This window comes from Xiphophorus hellerii, chromosome 8, assembly GCF_003331165.1.
Source record: "Xiphophorus hellerii strain 12219 chromosome 8, Xiphophorus_hellerii-4.1, whole genome shotgun sequence".
NCBI lineage: Eukaryota > Metazoa > Chordata > Actinopteri > Cyprinodontiformes > Poeciliidae > Xiphophorus > Xiphophorus hellerii.
In genome coordinates, this window is record NC_045679.1 from 16187435 (window position 1) to 16214915 (window position 27481).

The following is a 27481-nucleotide window of genomic DNA, read 5'->3' on the forward strand; positions in this document are numbered from 1 at the left end:
ACAAATTTCCATACTTACTTACAGGATTATTCCATGTTGCCACAAACTGCAGAGGTATGCTAGAAATTACCTCTGCAGGTAATTTCACACCATGCTGCAAAGGTGTGAAATTATCTTTTACTTCACACCTGTAAGTGTGTAATAAACTTACAGGTTGCAGAAGAAAGTGTTTCTTTCTTCTTTCTCTACCTGCATAAGTAGCTGAACAGAATTGATGTGTTATCTGCTCTCTGTTCTGTGGTTGCATCTAGTCTCAATGTGTTTGCAGGATCACATTTAGGTCTCCTAGCCCACCCTGGAGGACTCCTCGGCTAAACTTTAAAAAGCCCAGGCAATGCAATTATCTTTTACGATCTGTCAGAAAACTCTGGCTGTTGGGCAGCGATGGAGGTCCACATTCGGGTCTTACAAAGTGATACACTGGCTGTCCTATGAATCCTTTTTAGTCCCTAAACCAGGATACCCAGTCTGTGGAGTAAAACACAGTCATTATGTTATTTGTAAATACGTATATTTTTAACTTCCTCTTCCAGAAAAGAAATATCAGATTTTTATTTTTTATAATAGATACCTTGATATTCCGTGAGTTTCGAAAAAAGTTGTAAAACACTAATGCTGAATTTTTTGCTGGCTCATGAGTCAGATTTATTTTTACTATAGCCCCCCCATGCAACTTTGATAAATTTGGCAATGTGTAAATCATTTTTTTATTTATTCAGTGGGAAGAAATATCTAATGTTTGAGAGGAAAAAGTCAATGTTAGGGGTTCCACAATTATTTGCTCTATAATCCTCAAAATTCCTGCATCATAAATCTAACTGATGCATTTTGGAAATGTATGCTTAAACCTTTTAGGTCAAGAAACATTTTGTCACCCATAGCTCATTATCCAGCATATTCACGAGAAAAGGTTGTTGTGCAGAAACATTGTTAATACTCACATTCACTGGCAAATGTTCATTTCTCTCTGCAGTAAGGGTATGCTGTGAGTCAGGGCTGTAAATCAGTGAAACAAACCCTCATGTCATTATATACGGGCTTTTCCTCCTCTAACTGATGTACAGAGGCTGGAGCAGGAGGAAACCTACAAGAATGACAGCCATCAATTCCTGAAGACCTCCTTCCTGCTCATCTCATTAGAGGGCAGATGGACAGCCGTCCTGGCTCCAAGATGTTCATCAGTGACTGAAGCATAATGAAGCTGCAAAGATAAAGACAAGTAATAAAGTACACTGAGGCAGCTGCATGAAATCTAACAAAAGTACTGTATACAGTTACAGATACAGATCAGAGCTGAATACTTTTTAGCATGCATAGTTTTTTTTTATTATTATTTCTTGTTCTTAAAGCAATGCAATCCACCTTTATAACTTTCCTGTTGTCCACCCCTGATTTCAATTTCCGTCTGCCTGCTCCCATGTGGTTCATCTACCTCGTATTTCCTTGACCTTAGGATTGATTATCAAGCTGAATGATGGTCTTCTCTAAATAACAGAGTTTTTGTGTGGACCAGAATTTCAACATGGGGAAGTTATTCTTAAAAATATCTTAAGATTACTTATGAAGTTGTAAACTGGTTGTAATTAGTAAAATGGTAACACTGAATTATAGTTTGCAATGTATGTTATTTATGTTTTCGTTACACTGTCTGAGAGTTCACAGGATGTCTTTTTACACACTTGTACATTGCTGAATGCAATGTTATTTCTTTTAAATATTTGTCAAATTCTAATAGTTGTTGAACATCTTTTTTTAGAAAGGTTTAGGCACTTAATTAAGTTAAACTCGTTTCAGTATGTACGCTATATTACAGTTAAGCTCTCAATTCACAATTGCTACTTGGAGCTTGCATTGTGTTTATCATGGTCATGATCAGTGAATGCTTCTCTGACCTTTTGTTGCTATCCACGGGCAACAATCTTTTCAGATAATATCTCTAAAATCGGGAAAGCTGGGGTCTTCACCGAAGGACACTCATTGTAGTGATGTGTGCATATGGAGGCCGTACGACTGCAGGGGAAGAGCCGGGTGCCCGTGTTGGTACATCTCACAGGACAGGCAGTGTCAAACCAGGGCCACAAAAGGGATAGTGATCATCCCTGTGGAGGGGAACGATAAGAGGAAGGTCTGACTTCGACATGGCCTCAGGCCCCGTGTACGACCGGAGTGCCTGCCCGCAGAAGCTGGTGTGCCTGTTTACCATCTCACCAGGGGTCCCCACTGTTGGCGGCAGCTCTTCGTCTGCACGGACTAGAAATGTCTTGTGAGTACGAGCAAACACGCTGTGAAGACAAGAATATGGAAGCTGACAGAAATAAACGCGGGTTGGGGGAAAGGCGAGAGGCAGAGAAGGAAAAGGAGACATGCAAGCGATGGGGGTCCCGACGTGCTGAAGAGATTGTGCTGGCATGGTGGCCAGAGGCCTTTCAGCTCAGCGGGGACCACTACCTCTCCCTTCTTGCTCTAAGGAGCTACATGCTGGTGATCATATGCACACACCCCTACACGCGTGTGCACACACACACGTTAAACAACTGATGCCGTTGTGGACTCATTATTCATTCTTTTACATGCTTATCTCTACCTAGTTGTGCAAGCATTTTTACAGAAAGTGTTTTTTATATCACCTTGTTTTAAAACTAGATATCAAAGTCTTTCAATGGGAAATTAGCAAGAAAGGGAAATAAAAAGTTGTTTTTGGATCCTTGTTATCACAAAAACACATCAAAACTGGATTTAGAATGGGCAAAGCAGGCTAACATGTAGCTTCTGGAATTGGCCCACTAAGCTAAGCATTAGCTCTGTGACGGAAAATCCACCAATCAAAACGAGCGCCATCATTTCTCATTAGAGGGAATGTATTTAATCAGAATAAAGCTTTTTATGGCTACAAAAGTTAAAGTGGTTCTTGCAACTGGTAAAGGGACATTTAACCCAATATTACTTACGGTATCTATATTTTTAAAATCATCGCCATGTTTTTTTCTTAAAAAAAAAAAAAATCGACACAAAATATAAAATGTTCAAATTAAGAAAGTACTTCATTTTAAAATGACAATCTGTTTGTAATTTGTGAAAACTCCACACAAGGACTGAAGTGGAAAATGAGTGCCAGGCCTTAACGCATTGCCACTACTTTGAGCAATGGCTAGACAGACAATCTACTGTATGTCATTTCCATCTGTATAGTCAACATCAGTGATAAGAAGTTGGAAAAAATTACATGAATCTGCTGCAATAAGGAGAGAAGTTATTGTGGAACGTCATTGTTCCCATTTTTTGTACATTTTACTTGTATCTGTTCTAAAACTACATGCACTGCCACTATGTTGGCACCAAAGAGTCGAAGAATCATTGACATTTTTTAGACCATTATGATAGACATTGCAATGTTTTTCAAAAGACTGTCTTTTTTAATTTATTTTCCCAGTATAAAAAAAATTAAACAAGACAAAAACAAAAAAGAAGGCAAAAAAAGCAAGAAAAAAAGCTCAAGCCCCTTTCTGTGCCATAATACTAACATTTGACTTGTTTTTCTCTCTGTTATTTTACCTACCTACTTAACTATGAGGTTTAGTACTAGTTTCTCACTATTGGGTTCAGATGATAGCAGCACAAGGCACAGGTTTGTTGCTAGGGTTAGGGAGAGCATAGCTGCATCAAAGGCGCTGCCGATGCGGTAAAGCAATTCTGATTTGTGCCCACAGCCATCAGTGTCACTCTGCATGGCTTGTCAGTGTCTGGGAGCGTCAAAGCTCGCTTTCTGGGACTGCTGTCACTAACAGTAATAGATATCATCTCAAAATCCGTCATCTTCCCCATTGTGTCTGGCTCGAGCCTAGTGGCTGGGGCCCACCTTCTCCACAGTTGAATGGATCAAACTGTGTGTCCAGCACATGGAGGTCCCAGCGCCGGTCTTAACTGTTGGGTCACGGTCTGATATGTAGACACTCATGGATGATTACCTCAGTAAATGTGTTGTTAAGGCCGGGAAGCTGGAGACAGAAGATGCTTGAAAGTATCCACATGCATAATCCGTCATCCGAGGTACGTTTCTGAATTTTTGAATAAATGCACTGATGTGGTCCATGTCTGGTCTGGGCAGGTCACAAATAAAGATATCATAGATGCACACATACATGCTTATAGAATTTGTCACATTGTCCTCTTACACCAATCAGAAGCCCCACACAGCCTCTAATCGCCATTAACTACCCAGCCGGTAGTGCGAAGAACGTGACATCACAAGTGTCACTCTGCATTATCTCCACATTACATCAAGACTTGCTCCAAGATAATGAGGCTTTCTGGTATTATTGTGTGTAAATCTGTTTAAGTGTTTCTATATGTTTAAGATTGCTTATATTTTCACAAGCTATTATTACCGCTTTTAGCACCACCATTGGAAATATACTTGCATTAATAGTTCTCTCTTTTTCACCGCATTCCTCTGGCATGAAATACAACTTCTATAAAGGATTTATATATCTTGGCATTTTACAATTCTGTTTTAACAAGTAGGCACCAGGGGCATCCAAATAGAATCTGCATATGGAATCACCAAATCAGCTTCAAGCAAATCACAAGGTCACACTCCTGTTTTAATTTGCACTATTTGCTATTTAATACAAAGCCAGAGACATTTGTCTGTATGGCACATTTCAGCAGCTGGACAATTTAATGCGCTTTCTTATGCAGTGTCATAAGAAAAAGTGAAAGAAAAGAAGGACTTCTGACAAGGTTTTCTACGGAAGAGGATTAGGGCCACCGAAAAAAAAAAAAAAAAAGAATTCTGAGTTTAAAGTCAGAATTCTGAGTTTAAAGTCTTTTTTTTGTGAGATTCTTTTTGTTTTTTGGTGGCCCTAATCCTCTTCCGTAGTTTTCCTTCCATTGTCTATACAGACTTATTCTTGCAAGGTCTCAGGGAAACTAGTGCCTATCTCATTGGACGAAAGGCAGGGTGCATCTTGAACAGATTGCCAGTCCATTACAGAGGCATATAGAGAAAGTACATATCTTTAATTTTAGCATTGTGATAACTGTTCTCACTGCTGTCTAATAGAGGCAACAACCCAGAAACCACTGTGGAACAAGCCTGCCACAAACTGAATATTACTGAAGCACTGGTGTCACTATCGATATTGAGATGAGCTTTATATTGTCATGACTGAGAGGATGCCATCAAAAAAGAAGACCCTTCTCCAAACTCAACATCTTCAGTTTTTTTTGTTTATGTCTTTTATACCTGAACAAGACATACACACTATACAGTCTTATTTTAAATATGTGTCTCTACGTTGAGTGAGGACAACCGGAAACTACCAAAACAAAAGGATTTCCTGACAAATTTTTGAATAAATTTATGATGAAAACCAGAATGCAGCTTCAGGAATAAATGGCAGGAAAGTGTAAATAAGAGTAAGCTGGGAGAGGTGAAGGAAAATATAGAAAACAGATAGAGATATAAATTGTTGCATGGACGCGAGACGGCAAGACTGAACAGAGATCAACATTAAGTTGACAGAAAGTGCTTACGACGCAGTGCCACTTCGCCTCAGCAGACCCCCACCCTCCTTTCGCCCTCTTACATGCTCTCGTCAGCTAATTATCCAGAATTAGAATCTTCTTTCACACCAGTGGTGTCAGGGTGCCTTAGCTTGATCTGTCAGGGCCCTTCATGACTGGGTGCTAAACTCGCGACAGTTGATGAGTGCGAAGCCCGCCACAGCTAATTGTAAGTGAAAAGCTAGACAGGAGTGACAGAGCAAGGGACAGGGAGGGCAGAGAGGGGATGCTGGGGCTCTTTGTCTGAGGACAGATGAAGGAAGCAGGTTTTTGTTTTGTGTTTTTGTTTTTCTGCAGGTGGCAAACAGGATGGCACCGTGAGCTGGTGCCCATGTTTGATGACCAGATGAAGGCGTGGGGGAGACATGGCTCCATAAAGTCCTGAAGCAGTGAAATATGTGCTCAGCAAGGTGAAAAAAAATATGTAAGAGGGAGGGACGGAAAAGAGTGAAAGAAGCCAAGTGTGAAAAAAGCAGGTAGGTGTGATGAAGGATGACAACAAATCATTTCTTCCAGGGCATGTCAGCCAGCATCTTGCTCATCAGTCTTCATGGCTCGTGACCACCATCACTCTGACAACACATGAACAATGTGAGTATAAACATACATATTTATATATTTTCAAGTTATTTGTGTAACACTATGCATCTTTTTTCATTTTTTTTTTTGTAACAGTATTTAAGTGTGACATACGAATATTTGCTTACATATGAGTGTAACATATTTTATTTTGTAGGTCAGTTGGATTTTAAAACAATACATTTTCAGCTGCATTTCTATGTTCTATATTCCAAAAGCATTTTGTGGTCCCAGCTTGTCGGTGCAGCTTGAGCAGGTATGTGAGGCCCTGTGCAGTGTGCGTCTTTGTGCCAGTTGGTCTAGAATGTCAGCTAATGCATTCTTGGGTCAAATGCTTACTGTACTTGCCAGGCCAAATTAAATGTGTCATCCACAATAAGAGGGCATGGTGGGCACGATGGGAGGTTGTCACCTTCCTCTTCAGGGCATTTGAGTGTCTGACGATAGCAGCGCCTCTCATTTTACAGACGTTCATTTAAAAGAAAGTCTCATCATCTTAAAAACACACAATACTAAAACATGAAATAGCATTCAAGGCATTGACTAGAATGATAATCTAGGAATAATCCATGTTTCACGCTATACTTTGTATTTACTGGCTAAGTTGTTTTTATTTATGGATAGAGCTAATCAATGGTAAGAACATACATTTTTATACACATACTAGAGATTTGTCACAATGAGTAAGATTTTTTCGTTTCTGCTACAAATACTCCCACTGTCACCGCCTGGGAGCAAAGATGCTTTAAAGTACTTTTCTATAACATACACAGTCTATTGTATGATGATATGATAACGTGAATCCAATTAATAATACCTGCATGACTATCTGACTAGCCTAACTGGGGATTGGAACCACAATCAGTGAAAAAAACTGCATTATAAAATCATAGGTAATTAACTGAAACTATATGTGACATTTTAGCTTTTTTATGGTTATTTATTTCCATAATGTATCAAATATTTAAAGAAATTATGGGCATACCTTAGTTTAGAACATGTATTTGAAATAATTTGTTTACTGAGTAAAAAAGGAAAATGTGTGGGTATGAAAAGGAGGTGTGCATTGATGTAAAAAAGGACTGACACAGAGTCAAAACATCTAGTTGATTCATAAGCTATCTGTGAATATTTCTGTTTGCAATACTCATATAACAATTGTACAACAAAAGTAACTACTTTTAGTATATTTTGGGTTATAAAGTTGTAATTATGGATTAAGTGCACCTAATTTGAAAAGTGTCAAGTAAAACCCATCGACTTTCGTTTTGTTTTTCTATATACTTTTATTTTGGTTTGGATCTAGATGGGGAACTCCATAAAAGTGGTTTTCCTGTTTTGTTGATATTGTTAGAAGACAAAGAGATTTTGCAAGATAACAGTCATCAGGTGGTACCAGCCTGCTGCAAATGGGCTCCAGTAATACACAAACAGGAAAGTAAATATTTTTATACAAAAGCTGGCACTTTTGCAGAACAGTCTGATTAGAGCTCATAAAAGTAAAGCATCATGTTGCCAAAATAATGACTGGGTTTGGTCAGAGCCACAGTACTTGAGCATCTTTCAGTCTTTAAGCTTTTTCACACCATATTTTATGACATAGTGTTTGTGTATAGACCGTTTAATGTGATTAGGGAAGATAAACAACTTACCATTACTGGAAAACTTTTTATCCGCTATCATCATTGGCCATGCTAATTAGCCTGAGCATTCATAAGACACTCCAGTGTAGGGGACTAGCTGTAGCCTAGCAGAGGCATCAAGAAATCCATGTTGACTGTGTTGGGCCTGTGAAATAGTCTAGTCAAGTGGTCTAACAGGTAAGTAAAAAACAGCATCAGCTCCAAGTTCCAAGTTATTCTGGTGAATTTTATTGGTTAGTATTTTTTAAAGCTCTGACATCCATCTTGAGTAGCTGAAATATTTCTGATCTTATATTGGCAACACACCTGCACTTCATTAGACCACGCCATGATTTAACAGGTCAAACCAGACAACAACATCTAAACAGAGAAACAGGAGTAAGAATATTAGTCTTACTTACAAACTCATGTACATAACTCTGCAAAATAAAACATGTAATACATGACAACTCAAAAGGTTACTTTAAAGAAAAACAAACAATACCATACAAAAAAAGAAAACCCTCCATTTGGTAGAACCCAGTGATGCAATCAATGACATCATCCAGCCATTTAAGCAGGAAATGCTAGGCCGGCCCCTCCCCCACACCTGCTCAAGCTATTGCATCTAAAAGGGACAAACAACGGTGAGTAAAAAAGCAAAAACTAATAATATACCATGAACATACCTTGAAACAAAAGAAGCATATTCATCCAAGGGTCCAGAAGTGTTAGCTTTGACTAAAAGCTAACACTTCTAGTTAAAGCTAACACTTTTAACTGAAGCTAAAAGTGTTAGCCAGTTTGCATAGATGTACAGTGCAACATAATGCTACCACAAACAAACCCGGAATGATGAGTGAAGCAAAGTTGTAATGCTTTAGTGTTTCAATTAAAGCATTATGACCAACTATAGAAAGATTAAAGTAGTCAGAGATAAGAATAAGGGACAAGTGGTAAACTCAAACTGGACCACTTTGTCACAGGGCCAAAGTAAAGTACTCTTTTTCTATTTCTTTACTGGTGGTTCTAGTTCTCATATCTTGTGAGTTCTTAGCTTTGGTTTCACATGCCTTTTTACATCTATTCTTTTATAAAAAGGCATTTTAAATGCTATCTTGTAACACAGAATAGGTGGATAGTACTTGTTTCTTTAAATTTGTGAGGAACGAAAAGTTTCTAAAGGTTTAGGAGAACCCTTCAACCTGCTGGACATTTTCAGATTCCAACTAGTTTAGCTAAGGTTTTATTCATTCCCTTATCACAGAACATGCCCTATAACACCTAGCAGAACAGAATTACTCAGTTCATGTTTTTCTATTGGCTTTTTTATTTGTTTGTCATTCCATTGATTGTTAGTTAAATCATATTTGTCTGTGATTGTGAATAAAGTTGAGAAATATACAAAAATCACGTAATTTGTTTTCAAATGTGTAATAGACATCCTGCAGCTTAAAAAGTAGAATTCATTCTATATTCATTCTAAAATGGAATATCTTGGTAATTTCATTACAAAACATCTGGCAGATGATGGTGATAATAACAGGCAGTGTCGTATGTTTTATGCTCAGGCTAATATCATTTCACAAAAAATCAGTTTGTGCTTTGAGAAGGTTTTTTTTTTTTCATTTTGAAGCATACTGTATGCCTCTATATGCTGCATCCTTATGGGCAGACACGATACTGGTCGCAGTTGTGGGAACATTGGTACAGTTGCTATTAAACTGTAGGTGGCTTTAAGACCAATTTTATGTTATCTTGCTTTTTGATGTTTGTGGATATATGCGTCTGTTGGACTGTTTCTTTTTTTGTTGTGTTTTGTTTTTGGTTGGACCTTGAGTCTGTAATAAAGTTTCCATCAACGTTTAGAAATATTAATATGGTTTATCATGACTTATTATTGCTACACTTGACTTTTACGTTCAACAAACATATTTAGGTTGACATATCCTAAACATAAGTCTATAACTGCTTGCTTTTCACACACTGACCCCATGTTCATACATTCTCTCAAGTAGGGAAAATAACTTTCCCAACTTTTTGCAAAAGTGTATCTTCATGTATTTTTGTTTTTTACTTTAAAACATTAGTTTCAACCCATTTAGGAAACCACTTTGTTTATGAAAATTCATTGGTTTGTTAATGATGGTGCCCATTATCTTATAAATTCAGCAGGACTGTTGACCTTCTATTTATGCATTTGCTAGAAAGCTACACAAGCAGCCACCAGGACTCCTCAGTCAGCCAGCAGTCTCCACTCCAGCAGTACTTTCACCCACTTGAAGACTGGAAACAGCTTTTCTCGGACTAGAGTAGATTTGTGTGGATTAAGTCTCGGTCCTACAGCCGAGGGCTTGGAGAGATTTTCTACAGAATAGGCCAGGAAGCTGTTTGGAATTGAATGCTGTTCCTCCCCTCTCATCATTACCTTGAACCCTTCACAAAAGCCCCAAATCTCTCAGTGGCTTTGAACCTATGTTTCAAAATGAAAGACTTGTCCAGTGGAGGGTCTTTTCTTATTCTTCTTTTACTGAAAGGAGGGAAGAGAAAAGAAGAAATACAGAATTAAAAAAAAAGCTTTTGAGCCTCATTTTACCTCCTGTTATACCGCCTCAGTTTTCTTCCGGCCTTGAGCCACTTGTTGAAGGAAAAGGCAAATTTCTGGAAAAGTTCCTGAAGGTTATTTCCCCAATCAGCTAGTGCACTCATCCCCTACTTTTTGGCAGCGATGGAGAGAGCAAAAGGGCGAGGAGGGACAAAAACCCTAGGGGACACAAGGCTGAAGTAGAGGACACAAAAAGAGGGGACCCTGGAGACAGCTGTTGGAGAGGTTAGTTAGAGATTTCCAGCCATTAGCTTCAGTCTGGGCCAACTCGTCCACTTCAAGAAGACAAGAGCCGGGCCAGGCTGGAGCTCCTATATAAAAAGGTATGGGACCCAGCTTGATCTTGTAGGAAAATTGTTTACAAGTGGGAGCCTCATTTCTACAATTGTTGGGAGGGCAAGAAAGAGAGACAACACAAGAGGTGGTAAGAAAGGATAGAGGGATGAGGAAAATAGCTCACTGACTGAGACAAATCTGTCAAAGCTCCGGAGCAAAAGTGAAAGAGCTTAAAGCAAGGGCGTTTGACAAACGACCAATGAGAGATTTGACAAGTGCTGTTGGTTGGGGTGGAGGAGGGAGTCAGGTGGGGGTAGTGACACAATAAGTGGAGGACCTCTGTGGGTGGAGGGCAGGGAGCTGGGGGGAGTCTTTCTCTCTCTTTTCAAAGGCAGGATAAACAAGGAAATGAGTCTGTAATCATTTCCAGAAATTGCCTTCCTCTCCCTGGGCTGTGTGCCCACCCCCATTCATTAGCAGGCTACGGCCAGATTAAAGATGGTCATTGTCCCAAAGAAAGACAGAGTAGGAGTCTTCAGTCCACTACTGTCCATGTCAATGATACATCAAGGGGAGAGTGGGGTGTGTGTTTTTAAGACCATGTCGACTCTTCGAGACAAGTCTAACCTTTAACGAGGGAAAACTTAGATTTTGTGCAGTCATTACAGTGACAAGATATAGTTAAACTCCACATTTTCAGAAACACAATTGTGTTTTTAAAATTCTTTGGCTAAAGTATAGGTTTACTCAAATTAATTTTTGATTAAATTTATAAGTTTACCTTCATAAATGTAACGTATGACATTGTTTGCTTGTTTGATATTGTCTGAGCGGATATTCTCTTTGAGAGAAAAACTACAGCTCCTTATTAGACCATCTTCTAAATTAATATATATTAATAATTAACTTTTCAGGGGGGAAAAACAATATTCTGTAACTGCTGTGGCTACTTACTGCATTTCCCCCTCACTATCAGATAATTTAATAAAATAAATAAAAAGTCATTTTGTCATTTTTGTCTGCTCATTATGTTAAATTTTTTGAACAGTAAAACAGATGTACAATGCATGAGAAAGTAGTCACATCCAACTAACATTTTCCCATTTTGTGAAATATTTTATTTTTTTTATGATTTTATCTGATTGACAAAGTAGTTCATCATTGTAAAACCAAAAGAGAGAGATACATGGCAGTCATTTTCATTTTTACATTTAAGAAAAACATCTTTACAAAATAGCTTTAAATCTGTCAAACTGGGTCGGACTGAATGGGCAACACATGCGAACAACAATTTTCAACTCATGCCTCCGATTCCTAAGAAAGTTTAGTTCTGAACTTTTGAGTGGGTCATTCTAGCACAGTAATATGTTCGGGTCGAAAACACTACATTGTAACTCTAATGTGTAGGTCCTGGTTGAAAATGAACTTCTGTTTCAATCTTATATCTAGCAGTTTTCTTCCTGCGCTGCCATGTACTTGTCTTCCCACATTTTTGCCATTTACTCTGTCCAACTTCCTTCTCTCTAAGGAAGTAAAGCATCACCATAGTATACTGCTGCCAACATCAAATTTTCCTGGCAGGGATGATATGATCGGGGTTCTTTTCAATGTTAGTTTTTGTTCTGTATTCCATTTTGCATGGAGATTGAGAAGATGAAAATTGCTCTAATCTGACCAGGGCACTTTCTTTCGTACTGTATATTCTTCTGATGGTTGTATAGCTTATCAGTTTAGTCAGGTGACAATGTTTTGGAAAATTAAAAAGGGTTGTGAATATTTTTGCAAGGCATTTTTTGCATTTGCTTCCATTTTTATTCTTAGCATACTGCATATATTATATTTTGTCTCCTGTAAACGTACCTGTCAAGAGCCTGCAAAGGTGTTGAGGACAAAGAGACCCACATATGGCAGTCAGAGGGTAAAGAAAGAGCACAGGGGGTTGACAAATAAAACCTTGAACACCATAAAAGCAACGCTAAGAAAAGCTCAAACAAAACAAAGGTAAAGAGTGTCTTGCAGATTAGTAAAAAGAGGGCTGAACTAGGTTAAGGCTTCTTCTCTCTGCAAGAGAGGAAGTATTTCGTTTTTTATTGGTTTCATATGACACGACAGAAACTTTTAAAGATGTTGTAGACGCGCTGGTAAAAAGGCAGTCTGCCCACCCCTGTATAAACTGCCCCTGTGATCTCTACCATATTTATAGGCACTGTCTTGTGTCACATGGTTTCCATTTCTTCCCTTGTTGGGACCCCCTGTGGCTGCTTTTACAAGCACAGGTATGAAGAGGTCAAAAACACCCTTGTCAGGGGCTTTGTCATATTACGCTGCGTCTTTCTTTTATACAATTACAAAAATGTCCTTCTATAGGGTTAGTCTTAAACAGTTTTCTTCAAAAAGTAAGTTCAGTTTTCTTTCCCTGACTGTTATTTCCTTATTGATATATTAAAAGAAAATAAAAACTACTGCTCCAGAAAGAAGCACATCCTTGCTCTGCATTTCAGTGTTCTGTTATAGCAACATTCATACTCTGTTTCATAACTCATGGGAACCTTTTCTGCAGTCTTCCTGTTTTTCCTGTGCGTTGTGAGGCCATCGTCAAAATCTTTTGTGTAATATTTCAACTTTCCTGCATCAGTGCATATCTGAGCCATTTTAACCCTGCCACTCATTAGCTGACTCCAAACTTTAACCTGACCTATTATTCCTGTTTAGGATTTTCTGACCCTGCCAGTTGTGATCGGTGGATGTGAGGATTTGTGATAAAAGTAAACATTTAAGTTTTAAGACTTTATTTTACCTTTCCACTGAAGGAAACTGGATTGTTAAAGTAGTTGGTGTGCAATTTTTTTTGTCTAAGATTCTAAAAAACAAAAGTTAAATATTCATCAACTCTAAAGATATGTGTATCTGTATTTGCATCTGGATAGGAAAAAACTTGTTCACTTTTATATGATTCATGCTACAAGTAAAATTGTTAATTACCGTACCTGTCATATTCCTTTTTGGAAAAATCTTGTCTTTTTACACAAATGACTAATGTGTAATAATATGTAATTATGAGAAATTCTGGAGCAAGTGGAGTGTTTTGGACTGGACTGAGGGCAGGTTTTTTCATGAAACTATTGCAGTTGATCTGAAGCTTTAGATAAAGTCCAGGTCGGTCAATCCATGAGATAAGTGACCCCCAGAACTTGATTTCCAATAAGGCATCACTAGATATGCTTACAGATTCTTTCAATCTCTGACTTGATGAACTGAGATGAGTGAAGTATGGAAGGGAAGGGTGACCCTGAACTTGTAAAAAAATCAACAGAAAAAGTACATAAAAACAAGCAAATAACACCAAGATTATAATATAAAGTATATATAAACTACACACACACACACTTGTTTAGATTCTGATGTTTTCAGATAAAATGTTGGCCTAGAAGTACACTTCTAGACCTGCAATTACCTCTTTTTTCCCTTTCTCTCCACCTTTCTCTCTTTCATTACCTTTAAAATAAACAGAGCAATTTTTAATGAAGTTTTATCAAGTGGAGGATCATAGCAAAAGCTGTAATATTCCAGTTATTGACGTAGATCTGGTGGGCCTCACCTTGACACTCATAGAACAATTCTGAGAGCCACAATCCAGGATAGGACATGTAAAAGAAATAAATCAATAAATAAATTACCAAATGGTTTCTAACAAGCCTCAAGCAAAATCATAAAAAGGACATTATTTGTGAAAGGTTTTCTTGAAAAGATATTTTCTAGAAGAAGCTGGTATGTTATAGCACATCCTGTAGTATCAAACGGCAGAAAGTCATTTACATAATAAGATTGTGTGTAAAGGAATATACAATGCTAGAAAAACCCAAATTTATGGTTTAAATACTGAGTATTTTTTTTATCCTGATAGTTTGGAGAATAACCCAGTTAGTTCTACAGTTACACCTTTGGGTTTTGTTTTTTATACTTATGAAGTAATATATCAAAAGTTTCAGACATTAGATTTCTATATATATATATATATATATATATATATATATATATATATATATATATATATATATATATATATATATATATATATATATATATATATATACTGTATATAAGTAGTTTACCAGTCTTAGAGGCAGATTATATCAATTGTTCAACAAAGAACTACATGAATATGATCCATGTATGCTCTTCTGAAGCAAGGTGATGAGCCTAAGCCTCCCTCTGTCTTTCTCTCCTCTCACCGTCTGTAGGATGCTCCTTCTCCCCTTCTTGGCCATGTGGTGTGGTGTGTTGGGTTTAGTGGGCACTAAAAACACATTGTTAAACACAGTGTTAAAAGTTCCTAAAAGCATTTTTCCCTTTTAGGAGATTGGTACTTTAATCTACTCTCAGGTTTCACATGCTGTACAGGCACACCTGCAGGGAGAGGAATTAAATAAGCTGGATCCAACTCACCAAAATGACTCCCACATTTTCTGGACTCTTGGTAAAGATGAAGGAGAAGTCTAATCAGATTTACTGTTTTAATCTTAGATTGGGTGTATTTTGACCGAAAGATGATGGATTCTATGGTAAAAATATTTGGATTCAAAATCATTTGCGGTTCACCTCTTATTGTTTCAGTGTCATTTATTTTTTTTAGCATAAAATAAAAAGAAATTAAAAACATAATTTCTTTTGATGATCATCTGCCTCTGTTATAGCCGAACTGCTAGAGCATCACTGCTGACACTTTCTGCTCAGATCTTTTGAGGGAGGAACGTTATCGTCAAATCCGAACTTGACCAGGCCCTAAGACAGGGGGCTCCTTCCCTCTTTACTATCTCATAAAATGATTTTTATTTGCACTTTTCCCACTTTAACGGTCCTCTGTGCATGGAGGCAGACATTTGATCATGGAGGAGGGATTACATGATGCCCTATCTTGCCATCTGCAAGGGTTAGGGCATAGCTCCCATATGTCACAGATTTTCCATTCAAATGTATGCCAAACGTGTTTCCAAAGTGTTTCCAAAAGGAAGAGGTTGTGAGTCAGTGTTCTGTTAGTTTTGCGTTTCTGAAGGGTTAAAGTTCAGACTCAGAATGGAGCGAGGTGAGCCTTTAGCACTTCACTTTATCTAGTCTGAAACCAAAGTACCTGTGCAGTGTCAGCTGGGCTTGAAGTCATTCCATCTATGCTTTTGCAAGACATTGAAGTTTAATGTGAAAAATATCAGCAAACGCCTTCTCACTCCAGAGATTAGACAGTAAAGTCAAAAGTTAACATTCTTTAGTAACTTAATGGCATGTTTTTAGATTTCACATTAGGTTAGGGGTCAGTAACAATAAAAACTGATTCTAAAACAACACTTAAAGGTCAATTTAGGATATGTAATGTCAGACAGTGTAGGCAAATGTTTCCTATTAAAGCAAAATTATCCTATGCCAAAAATTTCTAGGATACAGTTTTAGATTTAGGGGTAAAATGATTTTGATTAAATCGAAAATGAGACACCTATAGCATTAATTTTGAAAATAAAATCGGTATTTAACTTAAATTTTAGTAATATGGTCTGGCAGAAATTACTTACAGCCTTTGCAACAACTTATGAAGATCTTTTGTGATTTAACAGCAAGCAAACTCCTCTCATAATGTTCCCAATAATATTTTCATGATTTATCGTTTGTGATGAGCTTCAAATATTTGAATTTGGAAGGGCTCCTTGACATTAAATTTTCAGCTTCATTTTTATTCATATTTGTTATTAACGAAAACTTTTAAGTTTTCGTTAATAAAAACGACCTAAGGGTCAACTTGGTTACTAGTCAACTTGTTTGTTAATGATTACTCTTTGGCGTTTGACAAAATAAAATTTTTATGACTTGTTTTATAGCTGTTTGCTATATTCTGTTTTAATCATGTATAGCACCTTGAACAGTCCTGCTGTTGAAATGTGCTATGCAAATAAACTTGATTAGACTGCTTTGATCAATGATGAATATTTTTTCTCTTCTAAGCATATTATATTGTTCTTCAGATATAAGACATCCAACAGCACTTTGGAGGGGAGCAGCACAGGTTCCATGTATTCATGACCAAGCCACCAGGAGATATTGCCTTAGAAATCAGCTGGATTTCTCAGACAGCAACCTCACAACACCAACCAGAGTTGAGTCTCCATGGTAACCAACTGATGTTAACCAGTGGGTGAGCTTAGATCCCACCACTTCCACTACTACTTAAGGTTTTAATTTGGATATGTGCACTACAACATCTGGATATAGGTTTTTCACCACATCCATCACTTTTTTTTTTTCCCAATGAAGCTGTTTGTTTTTAAATGGCCACTTTTGAATGAGGAGATCCATTTTGTCTGGATAGCCAGTCTTTTTTCTGTATTATTAATTTGCAGACAGCACACTTAGAACATGATACAACTGAACTTGTAAGGCCAAATGTTGAAAGGCTTCAGTTGAATGCTTGAAAAACCGGAGGCCTTAAAAATCCCCAAAAGAGGAACAAAGTCCATATAAAATCCATGTCAATTTTACCCTTCATCAAACAAATCTCCAGACAATCTTGACTGGATTATGGGTCAATCAATCCTGCAGTCTAGTGGTTACATCTGTCTGATGAATCTCATAACTGCAAAACCTTCATGATTGGATTTGGGCATTTCAAGCTATGGGCTTTTTTACCAGTCAGTCTGTAACAGATGTAGATATCAGAGCGAACAGTGAATAATCACAAAAAAATTTGATTTAAAGTATCTTGGATTAGTACAAAGACGTTTAAAAATGTTGTATTGCTACAACACTGACTCTGACGAAGGGAATGCTTTTTGATACAGAGAGCAAAATCTACACTGCTACAGTATAATTCAGCATATCTTAATCTAAGGCTGTAAAATAATTCAGCTCAAAATGGTAATCAATTTGTATGAAATCTTTAAATGTGTCTTGAACTTATTCATCTTTTGTATTAATAAAATGTTAAGACAATGTCTTCACTCTTAATAGAGTTCAGAGGGATTGGAGATTTAGCATGTGTGGATCTCAGTGATCACTGTGGATGGGATTAGGTTAGACTAGATCAGATTAGATTAGAGATTGTATGGAAATAAACAATCAGTATTATTCAGAAACCAATCCCTGTGCAAAAATCTGAGGCTTGTGATGTGCATTACAAGAGATTTGTCTCTGATCCGACACAGAATGAAACCTGTGCTGGTAATTCTTCTGTCTGTGTTATTACCAATACTTTGCGTGAGGAAAATGTTGGCATGGTCAGCTCAAGATAAAATTTAAGATGTATAACTTTTGTAAGGTATGTTGGTGCTTATTAAAATATGACATGAATATGTAAAATCCTAATAAAATGCAGTGGAGTTTGTGGTTTAATGTGAAAGACAATGAATCCTTCTATAAGGCACTGTAAAAGGCCTTTACAAAGTAAAGTGTTGTGCATCTAGGGCCCATACATTTTAAAATTCAGTATTAAAATGTAACTTTACATATATATTTTTTCTTCATGTTTTCAGCAATCTTACGTCATGTAGGTTTAGCTCCCTTTAATATATTGTTCATGGCACACGTCTCTTTCTTTACTGCTAGTTCATGTGGTTTTATTTAGATTTACCTTATGATTCCCTTGCAAACTTTCAATTTCCTGCAGGTGCTTTAAATAATTTAAGCTCCAGATTTGAACTCAAACCTTGTTCTTGGTTAAACAGCATCTTTTAGGTTACTTAGTAATGTTTTTGCCAAAGTTCAGTTTGCCTAAATGTTTTATAATTCATTTTACTTGAATTGTATTTGCAAACTTATCTCTTGAGACAACATTGAGATCCAATTTAAAACACTTTAAACAATAATGGTAGTAGTAAACGTATATTTTTTTGTGAAAAAAAGCTAAAAAATAAAGCTTAATGGATAAAACGGCTAAGTAAACAACTTGCCAACTAATGCAAAGTCATTAATATATAAACATAGGGATTGACCCCAGCCACATGGAGATGAAGAAGATACATTTTTATAAACTATTAAGAAAAACCGTGTGTCCACACAACTGGATGTAGCACTAAACAAACCATAGAAGTAGGTATTTGTGACGCTGTAAGAATAACATAGGATGACATGAAAAACGCAGAACAATGTTGAATCTTTTTTTTTTTTTTAATTAAGAGAGTGAGGAGGAGGGAGCCATTTTCAAAAAATGGTCTCCCAAAAACCATTTGTTGTCTTTCCAAAGCAGAAACACAATGGATTGGTCAGCTCACATTTTAAAACTGCTGTCAGAAGCATAAACACAAAATGTTCACACACACTCCTTTGAATCAATTTTCTTCTCCGCTATCAATCCATATCTAGATTGTGGGAATACTGATGTGAGTAAACTGGCCTCAAGGCCTAACAGCAACACAATACTTTATATATTTTACTGATGTCAAAGTGTCAGAATGAAGTGCTGCCTGCTGGCTCTTGGCAAAACTTCCCACTCCTTTCTGACCTACTGTAGCTCAAGTTTCATTTGCCTGTCAATAAACAAATGTGTGAGGATGAAAACTTTTCAGAGCTGTCATGATACACTATTTTGAGCAGCTCAGTGATCATGAGTTTAGCTCAGTATAAAATTACACTGATTTGTTGCACAATTGAAATTATTTGTTTCCATCTTAGAAAACTTTTGTTAATCCCTTTTAATGACAGCATTGTAGCAGTCGGTTTATGGGAAAAAGGAGGAGCACAGCTCTTGTTCAGCATGCAACAGTAACGGGGAAAGACTCAGGTAACCGGCAAGTGTAATTACGAGTATGCTGATCCCTGTAAAAGCCCTTCCTGGCCACTTTCTCCTCTGTATCGAAGGCTTTGGCACGAGTGGTGGAGAGGGTCACTGTTTAATAATGAACAGGTCGAGCCAGCTGTAACGGATACATGCACCTGCTTTATACATCAGTCAATTACCTAATTAGAACTCTCCCTCCGGGGAAAGCTAATACCTCATCCTAGAGCAGGAGGACAACCCCTTCCATGTGAACAGAGGCACAAGTCAAACGGATACCTGTACGTGTGTGTGTGGGGGGCTGTGTGTGTTGTCGTAGCGCAATCGTATGTGAGGAACAAAAGAAAAGGGGACCAGTATTTCTTTGCACAGATCAGGTACCCAAGCACTCACATGGGAAATTGTAGTCAATGCGATTGCGATCCTATAACAGTCCTTCCTCTGCCCATCTCCAAGCACATGCTACCCTCACCATTCATCCTTTCATGAGAAAACGATATGATGGGATTTTCCTTTTCCCACTCAGAGGGCACAGATTAAATGGTGCTTAAATGGTCAATTGTTCTTGTAAGTTATTTTTCATTTGTCGAAAGTGGATCAGGTATCAACTTTTAAAAAAACGCCCATTGTAATGGAAATCTGTTTTTCAAAGGAATTTTATGCATGAGATAAGGTGGACCTGAAAACTGTGCCCACCCCTGTTAAAAAAAAAGAGATAAGGTAGGCTGTAACAAGTGCAGCATATTGTACAGCTATTGCACTCATGGCCCTAAACCGGATGCAGATTAAAATATGTCGGATTTACTTTTGGCTCAGACTTCTAATTACAGTTGGTCAGTCAGGTTGGATCAGGTCTGGACACAAAGGTCTATAGGTTTGGGCTAAGTGGGATCTTTTAGGTTCATACTAAGCTAATCATCACCATTCAATGATAACATGGTAATTTACAAGTTTGGTACAAGATGTTGGACTGAAAATCCAATGCACAGATGTCCTGGTGAGCTTAAAATCCACTCTGGATAGATAATATAGAACTTCCTCTGTCATGCTGCACTTTTGCAGAAACCTTTACTGTCATTGTGCCAGCGATATGAGATCTGTTGAACAAATGCAATGCCAGAAGTTGTAAATTTCTCCCTTAGGTTTACTCTTTGGTGATTTCTTTAACTTTGGTCTTTCTGCTTTTGAATTTTTTCTGAAGGTTGTACGTGAGTTTGATTTACTTTAAAATATTTGAAGCAAATTAAACTGCTTTGGTACACACATAACTTATTAATGACTTGAAAGAAAACACAAGAAACAAAATTATATTAAAAAAAAGATAGACACTAAGCCTGATCCTTCAAAGTGAATGCTTCATGATGTTTAGGGTCAAAGAATAATAACATGGTCATAAAGTCTGATTTCATGGGCAGTTGGGGTTTGCAGTTTTAAGGCAATCATAGCCACGCTATCAGTGATTAAATTATATATTTTATTCTCTGGAGGATTGGAGAAGTGGGGGACCTGGTGATGTTTGGGGTTAGCGGAGTGATAAACCTCTCACTTCTCTAAGAGGGAGCAGACTAGGGTTGAATGTTAAGGATCGCTAATGTTACTCAATACTGCCTCATCTGTGTTTCCGTCAGGACCGCTGCTCCACCTTTTTTCCCCCTCCATCAGGCAAAGGCTAAAACTCCACCCACTTTTTCAGCCAATAACCAACAGGGTCAAGTCACCTACACCGCTCTGACCGCTCATGCTATGTTTTTACCACACTGGAAAATCAATTTCAGTTTATTAATAACAGCTATAGTGTAAAGATATGTACTGCAAGGGAGATGGATGGACATGAAAGAGGAAAAAGCGGACTCAGATTATGTTTGGCGGTGGCAGGGATTTGGGTCATGCAGCAGGCTCCTAAAAATCAATTTTCACACAGGAAGACTGTTAGGTTATTAAGAAGTGAGATGACTGATTGGGAAAATGGGCAAGTGGCCGCATGTTTGTGTGTGTGTGTATTTGTGTGAGTGCACTTACTTTAAATTACCTAGCAACTTTCAATGAAACTTTACACTCCTGACTTTGAGTTTCTCATGGTAAATCTATACTCTCGCTATTGGCTAAAATCGAAATAATGGTTGTAAATATAAAAGGGGCATTTCAAACAAATGAATTGGACTTCCTTCTCTCCCAAGGCAAAAAGAGAGATCATGCCCACTTCAGCCTAGTAACTAGAAAGGAAAGAACGGCACGAGGCCTGCCTCAGCGAGAAATCCCAAAGTGCTTGCCGACTCCTAGCTGCTAATACAACTAATGCAGTAATGTAAGGGCCAAGGCGATTAATGAGAGCGCTTTGCCCCTGACATCTCAGACACCCTAATGTTGCTCCAGCGTCTCCCAAGCCGTGCTTTAATCCATCACTGGTCCCTGTAACCCAATTATGGCTTGACGCTTTACTTTTAGCTCCTCTGCCGGGTCCTTCACACACATCTATAAAAGGACAAACAAGCACACACACACACACACGAAGTGACAGGCGTGTGTGAGCACCGAGCACATTTAAGAAAAGATATTTGTGCTCAGTCACACTGTCATGCATGGACATTGTATCAGAGTAACACAAAAGAAGCCTGGTGATCTCAGAAGGAGACAAAGTTAATCTGAATTCTCTTTCATGGTATGTTAAGTGATTGACCCCTACACCTATCCAAATTGTTAGTCATGTTACCCAATAGTGTTTGCTTTTGCATGCACAGCTGCCCTGGGCAAATCTCTCCATAATAATAAATCATATAGTTTTCTACTAATGGTGCGACTCAATTAAAATCTTTGATCTGTAACTAAATAATTGTAAATAATCACATTTTATCAAAAACTTTATATCAACAAAATAAGTAGCATTCTCAATTCACAAACCCTTTTTGCTGCTAAATTATTGACAGACATTTGAGCAAAGGATTATCCCTCAGTGTTTCAGGAACCCCTGATCATTTATGTAACTTCTTTGAAGAAATACCTTTTTTTAGAAATGTGGACTGCGGACTCCAACATCATCATAGCAGACGTCCACGCTTGTTGCAACATGTTGTGCATTGAGATGGTATTTTAGGCATGAAAAGCTTTGGTGTTCGGCTAACTTCTTTTAGCCCAACTTGAACACCACATTTCCAGCGTCCCTTTTTTTTTTGAAGCAAATATTGACTTATTTCAAAAAATGAAGCAAGTTGGGCCAAGAGAAGCAGCTTCGTAATTCATTGCTGTTTTTTGTGGATGCCTCTTGTGCGTCAGCTTTACGGGCACAGTATAAACTCATGAATACAAAGATTCCCATTGGAACCTTGGCATGCAAAAATCTGTGATTGATTTTCAACGTGTTAAAATCTAGGTAATTAAATGAATTAAGTTATTATGTCAATGAGTTATAATCAACTCATCGACATAAGAATTGTCAATGAATGTATAAACTGGCTTCATTCAGCCAGGGCTTGAATTTGACCCTAGTCAAATGCAATGCAAATATTTTGTATCATTAAAACAAATAAAACTTTAAATAATATAACTGGTGAAACTAAATGAAACGTCAAAACAGAAAACAATCTAAACTCTATGTAACACAGGTTAATGACGAAAAAACTGAACAACTCATCTGTAGTGCAGCAAATAGAGCACTTCTTTTATGCAATGTGTTTTTTTTTTTTTTTGTAATGTTCTTCATTGCTTAAGAGAACTCCGCAAACTACCGCCATTGTCTCCAAATCATCTGCCATGCTGGGTTACTCTAAATTCATGTATGGTGTTTCAGGATTTTAGGGAATTTACTGTCTGGAAACTTAATGTTTGTGAGTGAAATCGGTTTGTTGCTCCTGCGTGTTGCTGAACACCATAACCAGGGGTGTCAAACTCCAGTTCTCAAGGGCCGGTGTCCTGCAACTATTAGATGTGCCTCTGCTGCACCACACCTGAATATAATAATTACGGTAGGTCATTAGCAAGGCTCTGGAGAACTGATCTAGACAAGGAGGAGGTAATTAAGCCATTTCATTCTGGTGTTTTGTACCTGTGGCACATCTAAAAACTGCAGGACACTGACCCTTGAGGACTGGAGTTTAACACTTGTGCCATAAATGATACAATCAGCCCTTTTATACTTTTATATTTTTAATCTTCACATGTGTAGGCTCTCAGGTTTTGAAAATTGGTTGATAATTTAAAAATTCTACGTGTGAACTAGGCTTTAAGTAATAGAAAATCCCTGTAGCCTTGTTAATTGTGACCAATCTTCTGTACCACCCTAGGCCTACAGTGATGTGACCAAAATCAAAGACTGACTAAGCAAATACAGTTGAAAAATTAAATTCCAGCTACAAAATTGAACAAGTTTCTGCTTTAAACAGTGTAATCCTGGACAAGCTCATTCCTTGTCCTGAGTGTAATCCTAGCATGATGGCAAAACAGCATACTTCACTCCCAGAGGTACAGCAGTACTCTGTTTTAGCTAAGGAGTGTATGCATTGCATTTTTCATAAAGTCCCACCTGCAACATTTATGATTCACCCTGAAGGCTTTAAAACAACACTTGGCTGCTTCTCCTGCCTGGATATTGCTAACACTTTTTAATATACCATACATGAGTGTCCTGATGTGCTGGAGAACCCAGACCTACTAAAAAAGCTCCCTCCCATCTTCTTATTTTTCCTCTCCGTCCATCAGTTGCCATACAAAGAGTAACAGCTCTGTCAATCAAGAGATCTATGCACTTGCTTCCTCTAAATCAGGTGGATTGACTCTTTAAGAGTTACTGGAGGAGCCTACTTCCATTAGCCACTCCCAACGGCAAATTAACTTAAATGTACCCGCTCAATAAAGTTCAAGACAATCATTTGCATGTCAATGTCTCTCTTTACCCTCCCTTCAAAGGCCTTCCCAAACGTACAGCTGACTTGTGCAAATTGTGAGATTACTCAAATTCCTTCGGACTTGAACCAATTAGCAAAAAAGAGTTTGCTAAATTAAATGAATTGGGGTTACTCGGTATAAAGTTGTTGCAGCCTTTAGTTAAAATTATAGAAATTATATTCTCTCAATACATACTCCTGTTTTGTAGGAAAACTGGGTTTCATAAATGGAGTTACAATATTTGTGTGGCCTAATATGTTGATTTTAATTTATGTGCTCCAGAGTTTATTTTAGTCTCATCAATTCTCATATGAGAATTGATGAGACTTCTGCTAGCTGCCGGCTATACAGTCTCGTTATGATGAAGTATTTTATTTTAATCCTTTGGAACAATTGTATGTCAGATATTTATTATCTATAAATTTCAATTTATGCTGAAACTAAAAGTTGAATATCAACAAGGTGGATCGGTTCAGAAAAAGTTGCTTAACTACTGGGAATTATAGCTGTCCATCTGTTGAAAGGCCTACATGCAAAATGCATGAACAGAACTAACACCTTATACCATCCTAAATATATCACACTTTATCTTCATGATAAAGTGTGATGGTGGCAGCATAATGTTGTGGGAATACTTTTCATCGGCAGGGACAGCAAATCTGGTCAGAGTTGATGGGAAGATGAAGCTAAATAAAGGGCAATCCTGGAGGACACTGTTAGGGAAGCAGATGATCACCTATCAGAAGGAGAACAACTCTAAACATATAACCAGAAAAATCATCAATTGGTTTAGATCAAGGTTCATACTGTAGAACCTAAAGCATAAATCCAATTGTTAATTTGTTCCAAGACTTGAAAATTGTTCTTCAGCTTCCATGTTCATTTTTCTTGAAGGGACATGGTGGTTAGAAGACTAAATGTGAAAAAAGTTGAATAAGAATAAAAATATTATCCCACTGTACAGATTAATTCTTTCAGAAAATTAAATGCATAGGTTTAAAGACTTTGCAAAAATGTATAACCTCATGCTGTTCTAATGTTGCATTACTTTAATAAAAAAAACCTGAACTCTAAATATTTTTTGAATCGTATTATTTAAGATTGCCTGTTTAAATATTCAATTTTGAGTTAAATATTTAATGTTCATTATGAACTGAGTATGAAACAGAGGCATCCTTGGTGGTTTCAGATCACACCATGTGTATACAGTATTCTATACACTCCGAAGATCTTGGGCATCAGATATCATCCCACCACGGAAATCAGACAAACACGCAATCCGGACCTCAGAGGAGAACCTTGCCGCATACTCAAGTGCTATAAGTGCCTAGGAGTCGTCTTACAAGAAACACTTATTGCATTTTGTATTGAGCATGATGTTATGAAAAATTAATACAGCGTTGGTGTGCCTTCTTCTTGTTAGCCCTTCTGTTTGAGGGGCTCTCTGTCCATTCAAATGCATACAGTCTCCCTTTTCTGCACCACATCACTCTCTGTATTTATATTTACTTGAACCATGACCACATGCTGGGATAAAAGAAATGCACACAGGTGTAATTTTAACAGGGGCTGTGGCTTAGGAAAGGTACTGTTGTTGTTGTATGTAATAGAATATTGATATTTGCAGATCATTGAATGCATTGATGCTCAGCTTCATTCTGTTTATAGTTTTTATTTTATTTCCCCAGGTCAGAGAATATCTTGAATCCGCTATTGACAAAGTAATAGAGAAATGCTCTCTAAAGGTAACTTAATACATCCACAACAATAAATATTCAAAAGAAAACATTTTGCACAGTACAAACAAGACTATAGAGGAGAAGTCCCCACATCCTGTACTACATCTTACCAAAATGTAAACTTGCTTCCTATTTTCAAAGAAGTTGAAGCATTACCTATCTGTAGGTGAAAGATTATCTTTGAGAGTCTCCCATTAGTTTAGATTCTTTTACAATTTCTTTCTTCCATTTCATTTTAAAATGTGATGCTCTCAACATGTACTCTTTAAATAAAAATGGAATATTTTGATTAGATTAAAAAAAAATCTCTTAAAGCGGATTGCCTATGAAAACAATGTAGAGTACATTGCAAGCTTTCCTAATAAATATTTTAAAATCCATGCAGGATTAGAGGATTTAGAATCCAGTCTTCCTGGACCTTTTGTGAAAGGAACATTCTCTGCTTAAATATGTCAAGATTTAAATCCAATAAAAATTAAGTATTTTATTAATTTGCCTGCATTCAAGCAAAAAATTACTCAGGATTTACATTGAAACTGGGTCAAAACGGCTTTGTTGAAGTGTATTACTTATTAAAGCTCATAGTAATCTTACAGTTTTGCCCATCTATAACAGCAGACCTGCTTCTCCTCCTCTTGAGCTTTTTAATACTCCTCAAGCCCCTTGGGACGATGACAAATAGTCTGTGAACTCCTGATCCATTGAAATGTAACAAGAGGGGGTATTTCAGCGCAGCAGGAAGTATGTCAAAGGTCACAGTGTTGGAAAGTTGTCATGGGAGTGTAAAACTGCCAGAGTCATTGTGCTCTCCATAGTGCTACATAGAAGTATGTGGGACCTTAAACAACTATGTGCATGCGACAGAAAAATGGCTCACAACATTTATGAACACATAGCCATTGCCAAAGTATGATGAAGGCATGCAAGATAGACAGCCATCGATCCCCAGACGGGAAGGGAGCTGTCCCCTGAGGCCGAAGTTGAACTGATGATTGATTTAGAAAGGGCAAGATGGAGATGATGCATCTGGAAACAGTCGAAAGTATCAAACATAAAAGAGGTCATACACAGAGTTTATTCATAACTCTCATTATTGAGTTTGTACAGTCTTTAATGAAAAAAGTAGTGCTTTAAACTTGCTGTTCAAAATGATGCCAACATATAGATATTTGGGAGGTATAGTGCTATTTACCATATTTACTCACTAAGACAGTGTAGCTTGAAGTAATCATTTTTCATTCATGTAAGATGTTTGACCAGGGGACTACACAGAAAAAAACAGTGAAATATGCCAGGGCAAACCAATTCTAAGTACTTTAATGAACTTTTTAACATTTTGTCAAGTTACAACCACAAGAATAAATTTGATTGGTATTTTGTTGGGTGTTGAAGCCTTTCTCAGCCTGTGTGTAGGATGAGTTGACTGTTTGTGCTTTGTACTAATATGTTGTGAAGAGAGAGTTGA